The following is a 7,346-nucleotide window of genomic DNA, read 5'->3' as shown; positions in this document are numbered from 1 at the left end:
TTATTATCTGTGCAGGTCCGGACTGAAGGCTGTGACTGACCCAGGGTATAGTCCGGATGCGACATTAGTCCGTCTCAGCTCTTTGCATGCAGGGGGACAACTTTATTTATGATGATGTTAAAGGAGGCTTAACCCACACGGACCTGCATGCACATTATCAGCCTCTGGTGTCAACAAATAACAGCGTCAACACAGACATTAGAGACCATTAGAGACAGAAATACAACAACAATTCCTGTTTTATTCATGCAAAAAGCTCAACTTTAATATAACTTTTAAACACTAATTACATCTTTAGTTTATTATTTGACGTGCATTCAAATATTCTGCAGAAATTGAAGAATGTAAAAGGTGACACCGGATTTTATTTTGTTTTTATTCTTTTGAAAGAGCCTCCTTTATATCTTTAAAAAATATCTGACTACTTTAATGACATAACCTTTAATCTGAGAGTTTTTGGTGTGTTTTTTTTTGCTTTTTGAACGAGTAAATAATCCTCAAAATAGTCATTTATTAGCCTCCTATCAATCAATTATGCAACCTGTCATTAGAGGCCATTAGATACAGAAATAAAACATTAATTCCTGTTTTATTCATGCAAAAGATTCAACTTTAATACAACTTTAAAACACTGATTACCTTAAACACTATACCTTAAAATACATCATTTTACACGTGCATGCACATATTCTGCAGCAATTGAAGAATATAAAAGATGACATCTGATTTTATTTCGTTTTTATTCTTTTGAAAGAGCCTCCTTTATATCTTTAAAAAATATCTGACTACTTTAATGACATAACCTTTAATCTGAGAGTGTTTGGTGTTTTTTTTGCTTATTGCATGTGTAAATAATCCTCAAAATAGTCATTTATTAGGCTCCTATCAATCAATCATGCAACCTGTCATTAGAGGCCATTAGATACAGAAATAAAACAGTAATTCTTGTTTTATTCATGCAAAAGATTCAACTTTAATATAACTTTAAAACACTGATTATACCTTTAATTTGTTTTTTGACAAACACAATATACCTTAAAACACATCATTTTAAACATGCATGCAAATATTCTGCAGCAACTGAAGAGTATAAAAGGTGACACCTGATTTTATTGTGTTTTTATTATTTTGAACGAGTCTCCTTTATAATAATATCTGACTACTTTAATGACATAATCTGTAATCAGAGTGTTTTTTTTGCACATTATATGAGTAAATAATCCTTAAAAATAGCCATCGATTAGGCTCCTATCAATCAATTATGCAACCTGTCATGTCATCTGTGATTGTGTGCAGAGAGAAACTGCAGGCTGAGTCTAACAAGGTGGACTGACTGACTATCCATCTATCTATCTATCTATACATCTATTTATACTGTATTAAGGACCCACTATAATAGTTCCTCGTATGTTGACCCCTCTGAAGATGATACACCATCAAACAAAAACAAAAGCGTCTCACACAGGCTCTAAATTAGAGGCCATTTGCACTAACAAAAACAGAAATGGGACAGATCTTCCTGAGGATGGGATCAATACATCGCCTGGCAAAGACAGCCATCTGTGCCTAATTGTATGCTTTACCTCCTCTTCTGAACACACAATAAGCAACAGGCTGAACGCAGGCCCTCTGACCCAGACTGGGTTTCCAGACGGGGGAAGATTATTTCATTCAACTGGAAAACAACAAGGGGGTGGGGTGGAGGGGGGGTGGTTAGGAGGGTTTTTTTCTTTTTGCAGATGGAGTGGGCAACTGTTCTTATATGCCCCACCCTGATGAGGATGGGTCACAACCACAGCCTACTGGTGTGTGTCCTCTCCCCCCTCTCCCCTCTCTCCCCCTCTTTCTCTCTCTTGCATGTCACATCACCACTTTAACAGGTATTATACTGGATTAACAAACTGTTCACTGTTTGGTTTATAGACACCTCATAAATCACACACAAACAATGAACTCATTGTTAGCAGCTTGATGGAGTGTTAGTTTACGGGCACATTCATATTAATGCTTCATAAACATTATAAATGACCGTAAATGTACCCTGTTTTCTCCCCCTCTCTCTCTCTTTCTCTGCTGTTGTGTCAGAAAGTGTCACCCTGATGTTTTAGATGTGATTGCAAGAATTGCAAAGATGTTGCTCAGAAATCACTCCTTTTCATGTGAATGGGGAAAAAAGGAAAAGAGGAGAAAAGGTGGTGGTGGTGGTGGTGGTGGTGAAGGGGTAGAGGTCTGATAAAACATTCATGATCACCCGAGTTTGGAGGGTGGACACAGAACCCCTTATTCAGCTTGTGGCGTGCAGTTAAAGCCATTTTATACGCTTGCTCTCCATGTTCTTTGGTCATTGATTTTCTTCTCTGCCCCTTTCCATTACCTGTTGAGATGGGGGGTTTTGCTCTTCTTCAAACACACACACACACACACGCACACACACACATGCACACACACACACACACACACACACACACACACACACACACACAGAGATACACACACCAGCATGCACAATCCTCTCTATCTCTCTCTCTAGCCACTGGCACCCTGGTGTATTTCTCCATCTCCTCCGCCTCTTGTAGCAGGAATGACAGGCCGTGAGGAATGACGGTGGCTGTGTTTGTCATACAGTAGCAGCAAGAAGCAAGGATTTTTAATTGCATTGGAGAATCTTCATTAAAGAGAGCACATGGGGGCGGGAATGGAGGGAGAGGGCTGCATGGGGGCGGCGTCGGGGGGCACTCGGAGCATCGTCATTAGGAGAAGGCACTAACAGCATAGAAGGGTGGGCCTTCTTTGCATGCACACTGAGAATGCCTGCCGTACCTCGGTCATTTGTAACATAATAAGTGCCAGCACAATGACTGCAATGCGAGAAAGCACACCACAGGGAAGAGAAGGGGGAAGGGAGACAGCATGTCTGTCTAAAAGAGGGACTTTTTTGTCTTGATTAGAAAGTATAATGAGCCACTAAAGAAACAGGAAAAAAAAGAGGATCTCTCCTGAGACTGATGGAAAACAAATTAATCTGGTGATTTGGATTTAATTATTATTTTTCTATTAGTCCAGCATGCAAAGACAGGGACAGCCGTCAGAAGCGAGGAGCTGTGCTTGCATTTATTGATTTTTTCACCCAGACACATTCAGGGAATACAGATTCATCTGCTCTCCTCCCTACACAATCCGCTGTGTGGTTTTCCATTAACACGAGCAGCTTCCAGCAACTCTGAGATGTTTAATTTGAACACCATAAATAGAGCTTAAAACAGTGTTCACACACAAGAAAAGTGGCCTAAGGATGTCTCTTTATGCAATTGAATTAGGCCCTCCCTTATTGTTGTGTCCTACATAACAACTATTAAATAAACACCCAATAAATTAAATTACCATGTTCTGCTGTAAAGAAGAAAAGACGAGCGCTATTGTTCCCCTCTGCCTCCAACATCTTACGCTGATACAACAAGTTTAATTTAATCTTTTGTTTTGGATTAATGTAAGAACCCAGCAACCGGACTGTAATTATTCTTCCTCATCCATGTTGTAACTCGTCTTTGTAGCATCCTTTCAATACATCAGTAGTCTTGAACACAATGCCTTGCGAGATGTAATGATTTGCAAAGTCAATGATTTGAACTGCCTGTGTGATTAAAGCACAAGGGACCAATTTGCAGCTGCTATACGTAGAACATCGGTGCGCCTCAAGTAGCACTCATATTCTCTCTGGCTGACGTGAAATTCGGCAATTATGCCCGATGAACGCTGGTATTGATTGGTATTCTGCTATCCCTTACTGAACACTGTGTGCAGTAAATGTAATGTCTGCGATGTGTGAGCAGACCCAATCACAGATATTCTGAGAGCCATGCCTAATGGTCTACGGGAATCCATCTGACAGTGAAATATGCATTCATCCTTCACCTTTGACCCCTGAGATGTTTATAGGAAGCAGATTCAGAGTGTAACTGGTGCTCTCAGCCCTCCCTGCCTCTGTCAGCTTGCAGAAACATTGTTCTTTTGGGCGACTGCTCGCAAAATTAACAAGATAGAAAAGCGATTTGGAAGATCAACAATGTAATGTTTTCCATGAGAGTTCTAAATGAGCGCACTCCCACAGTGTTTATGTGGTGAATGTATCTGAGCAGAACCCTCTGCTGCATGATGTAATACACAGAAGGGAAAAATCATCATAATAGCAGAGTAGTAGAGTGACTCATTCGTTGATGAGGTACATTCACACTGTCATTCAATGTGGAGATGCAGTCAGTGTGCACATGTTGTCAGTGTGTGACCGATAGAGACACAGAGGGAAAGAGAGAGGGAGAGAGAGAGCATTAGTATGTTCCTTTTCTGGGAACGAGGAGTCATTTGTGCCAGGAAAGTGCAGAAATGAGTCCCAGCCCCACACTGATGCATCTCTCCATGAAGAATTAGATCACAAGCAAATGTCACCCCAACCTGAGCAGAGCCAAATGACCTTGAATCAAATAAAAACACATCTTTTACCCGCGTCAGTGTGTACACACGCCCCACAAAATGTCAGCAGATTTTCCATTTGCTAAATCTGCGGCTAAGTGCAGGGGTTTAGCTCAGGTAATCAACCTAGTATTTTCCTCCTAGTCCCTGTGAATATCACCCTGGAGGAACCCTGCTGTTAAACACAGTTTACTACAGTTACTTACTTATAATTTAATCAATTTAAAGTAAAGTGGCATGAAATTTCCCTCACTCATCGGGCCAATACTTACTCAGAAAAAGAAAAACACCTGCACTCACAAAAACTGTGATTACTCTCATTCTGTGACCATTTCTCTGATTCTGCTTTTTGAGACAGCAGAAGAAGCTGAGGGGATTTTTTAGGGAAATTACCTTCACAGTTTATTTCAAGCTTCAGTGCATTACTTTATCATAGTTTACATAAAACAAGCTTTGATTCCTGTCCACTGCAGCCTGCATGTATCTGCAGCAGTAAACTCTGATAGATAACTTTTCTATTAGCATCACTGAGTCTTTGTGTTTCCCTCTGACCCTCATGAAAAAGCATGATATAGTTATTAACACTGCAGATGAAACACAGCTCTTTTATTTCTCATGCTCTTATAGTGAAGTTGTCATGCTGTTATACATGAACACATCACTGACTAATGCACGCTCATTACCTGGAAAGTAAAAAGCGTTATTGTAATTCAGAGGAGACCAGACCCACTCCTATAAACTCTCCCACTGGTGATCTGTAATGCAAAGGTAAGCTCCCTTTTATGGGACTCCACTCAAACGCTAATCCACGGAGGCTCTCTGCTCATATTGACAGATATCATTGTTGGTTAAATCCGTCATCAGTGATGTTGAGTCTCTGCAGGAGGAGAGCTTTGTTATTCTTTCTAAGAAGTGACTTTGACAAGTTTGATTTGGCTCAGAGTTCCCTGAAAATTTGTATCAAAGCAAAGACAAGTCGTCCACTTATTACAAACCGCAGAGTTCTGAAAATGGAGCTCGTAACTAATCTCACATTAGCTCTGCCTTCAGTTTCACAGGCAGTATTCAGAGTGAGCTGAAAGTTTACAGAAATCACAGAAACTCATGTGAGAGATGAATTAAGTTACAACACAAGAGAGATTTTAAAAACTTGATATGAGATACAGTCTTTGTTATGATTAATGTTTCCTGAGGTGGTTTTTCTTCCACTCAGGGGTGTGTCTTAGACCAGGTGGCCCATCCAGGGCTCACACTGATGCAGGGGAGACATCTGGTTTCCGTTTCTGTCTCTTCTAATCATCATCTACTTTACAACTAACATTAAAGTATTACACCAAATTCATATTCCTGTATATAAATGTTTAACTTTAAAACGTAACAACTATATATATATACTATAACTCTTCTAACGGTCAAATTCCACCAGATCCATGCCAGGTCCGACTCCGATCCGTCACAGCACCGGATCTGATAGGTTTCTATTCTAGTCAATGTGTTAACTTCCACTGGATCCGCTCCGTTGCGTTCCGGCTGCGTCTCTGATCCGGCAGGTCGGAGCCCTCCGACCTCCTGACCCTCCGGATCAGATACGCAAGACTTCTATTTTTGCTGAATGCTGGAGCATGACGCATCAATCTCAACCGAGCAGATGGAGCGGGACAGGAAGTCCGGCACCAAAACAAAATGAAAACATCTGGATAATTTTCAGAATAAAACACTCTGTGTTATCACCAGATCGTATTTCACTTAACTACAACAACAAACCGTCATGATGAGCGGAGCCAGGCCTGGAGTCAACAGGTCAGAGGTTTTCAGAGGACCAGAAAGACAACATGGATGAGGAGAGGATGAAGAGAATCCTTGATTCAGTAATTAATGCAGGAAAACCTCGGTCACATGACTCCAGCTGTCCAGCGGTCCTGCTCTGAAAACGCAACCGGTTGGTGTTGATGGACAAGAGAGCACGGAGCCGGACCTCAGCGGATCGGAGACAGACCGGACATGGATCTGATGGAAGTCCCATGTAAACCTATCAACTCCTGCACACTCTCTATCTGTTAAAACACATGTATTTTAAATGTTAAGAGCCTAAAGTGTGTAGCGATTCGTCTCCGACTCACCTGTCGTATGAAACAGACTTGTGAAGTGTTCTTTTATAGTTTCTTGTAAAAACAAAGCAAAGAAATATACTGGCTACTGTTATAGCTCAGTCCAAACAATTGATTTTAACATACATAACATGCCTCTATCAAAGTGATCATAGTTAAGGGTTTTGGGGTGGCCAACGTGGGGGAGGTGGCACCAATGTCTCCTCTCTGGACGCCCACCTGCTTCCACACTACAGTAAGGAGCTGGAAAGTCAGGTAACACTCCAATTGCCTGCAGGCTTTCTTGGAAAACTTGGACATCCTGGTAAAAGGGATGTTTCCTAACTGCTCTGAAACATCAACAAGTGTCAGTAAAGTAGGATTATGTTTGGAGCTCCTATTTAAATTATGATTTAGTTATTCTTGTTAACCTTTTGTTTTCTGCATTGTTAGAAGTTTCTACACTTCTCTCTGCTAAAGGGTTATTCTGTCTTCCTCCTGAATCCTGCCATCATTTGTTAAGGCACTTTGTAAACTCTGTTTTTAAAGGTGCTATGTAAATAACAGTTATTGTTATTATTATTATTATTATTATTATTATTATTATTATTATTATTATTATTATTATTATTATTATTGTGATAACTTAGAGAGAGCCAAAGGAAATAACAGTGCAGTGATAAAGGATACTGAGATCATGTTTCTTAAAGGTTGGTTTGGACGTACCAGCATCATGATTAACATTATACTCTGAACATTAGTACAGTTTATAATTATACTCTTCTATATAAT

Source organism: Notolabrus celidotus, chromosome 3 (assembly GCF_009762535.1).
Source record: "Notolabrus celidotus isolate fNotCel1 chromosome 3, fNotCel1.pri, whole genome shotgun sequence".
In the NCBI taxonomy this organism is placed as follows: domain Eukaryota; kingdom Metazoa; phylum Chordata; class Actinopteri; order Labriformes; family Labridae; genus Notolabrus; species Notolabrus celidotus.
This window is presented reverse-complemented; position numbering follows the sequence as displayed.